Below are 1,942 nucleotides of genomic sequence, written 5' to 3' on the forward strand. Positions count from 1 at the left end.
GGATCATGGACTAAGGAGCATCATAACATATGACATATGATAAAATTTTCCTTAAAACACTTGAACAGTATGATATCCTTTTCTAATCACCTTAGCATAATGACACAAGGTTAAATTAAATGAAATCTGAGATGTTTGTTTGAATCCAGTATTGACTCAAATTCAATTTATTTTTTGTCCATTGTTTAGAAGTACAACTGAAAGTGCCATGACCGGGAAGTACCCCCTAGAAGCAACACAGTGTACTTGACCTCTCAGAGATCTTATACAAGCTCTCAACATTCATTCATCAAATCGTCATAAAATTAAATTAGTGCGGAATCAAAACTTTTTCATACAATAACACAAGACTAAAAGTCATTTCACTTACAAATTATTAGTAGATAGTTAGGACACTAAGTCTCGTCTTTCTATATTAGACATGACTTTAATGTAATAGGGACACGACCCTTTCAATACAAGAGAACATTTCTATACTATTACATGAACTAGAGTAAAATCTTAGCATGAAGGTCCTTGAATCATTAAGCATACACATGAACTTGGGAATAGTAATCCAAGCTCTTCATTCTAGAAAAGATTCTTTAGCCATCACCATTACAATTGGTGTAAAAAAATGAAGAAGAATGGTTGTAGTACAAGAATGCACTAAGTATGATAACCATCCAAAAACATGCTTTAAAACAGACATTTAGTTAGAAACCATGCATCATGTCATTTTAGAGAAATTCATAAGTGTTTGATACAATAAGCACAACATAGTCCACATACATTATATTAGGCATGAAATACCATTCACAACTCTGATACAAAGCAGCAACATACAGCAGCAGATTTTTCTCACCGGAAGAATGGAATCTGTTACCAAGCATGCAATTGTGATTAAAATCATGGGTCGTACCGGATCCAGGGGGCAGGTGGCTTAGGTGAGAGTCAAGTTTCTTGATGACCAGAACAGGTTTATCATGAGAAATGTCAAGGAACAAGTCAGAGAAGGTGATATTCTCACACTGTTGGAGTCTGAGAGGGAAGCCAGGAGGTTGCGTTGAGCCCATGATTATGATTGCCAAATCAATATTCCTTTGAATACTAGATATTGGCAGGGATTTTGTTCCCTATTTAATAGTCTTTGGTTTTATTTGCTTAGACAACTTTAAGTATGGAAATGTCGATTTTGGTCATTTTGTGCACTTCATGTTTCTGGAATAGTTTTAATATATTATTTTGCTACATTTGTGTCAAAAAAAACCATTCACAATAACACATAAAACCATTTATCACTTTTAAGATACATTCAATATCTTCAATACATTACTTTTCCATTTTATCTTAACTCATTTACCTAAAGCAACGCTTAAGTAATATTTAGTGCAATGCATCAAAAGTGTCGCATTCCACCTTTCATACCAAAACATCACCTTAAGGTCACCAAGGGTGAACATTCAGATAACCTTCATTAATTCAAGCATATACATTCATAAGGAAGTAACATATATGAAATATAAACTTCACATAAGAACCATCACCTAATTGAACCCCAAGTCACACTAGTGCAATTTGCAAGTAGAATCCCATAATACTATTCACACCAAGTGTTCCTATGAAGTCACCCTAGACTAGGCACATCACCTTCAATAAGGCACAACATATTTATTTTACCTTGGACATAAGACCCATATACTTCATATACCTAACATAAGAACTCATTCATTCATTACACCACAAGATCTTACTCATAACCCCAATCAAAGTATACTAGTGCAATGTATATGTGAAGCCCAATAACCTCACATACCAATTAAACAAACAAGGAGATCACAAGTATATCTTTTTACTCCATACATCATCATGACAAGTATAGTCAAGAACATGCATACTAAGTGAGACCATTGTCATGTATATTAAATGAGACTAACATCATGCATATATATATATATATATA

The 1,942-nt window shown here is 33.7% G+C and overlaps 1 pseudogene; it reads left to right on the forward strand.

Annotated features, from left to right (window-relative positions):
* Nucleotides 1-803: 803 nt before the first annotated feature.
* LOC107019880 lies at nucleotides 804-1,123 on the forward strand (annotated as a pseudogene).
* The last annotated feature ends 819 nt before the right edge of the window (nucleotides 1,124-1,942 follow it).

The sequence above is a fragment of the Solanum pennellii genome, chromosome 5, assembly GCF_001406875.1.
Source record: "Solanum pennellii chromosome 5, SPENNV200".
Taxonomy (NCBI): Eukaryota; Viridiplantae; Streptophyta; class Magnoliopsida; order Solanales; family Solanaceae; genus Solanum; species Solanum pennellii.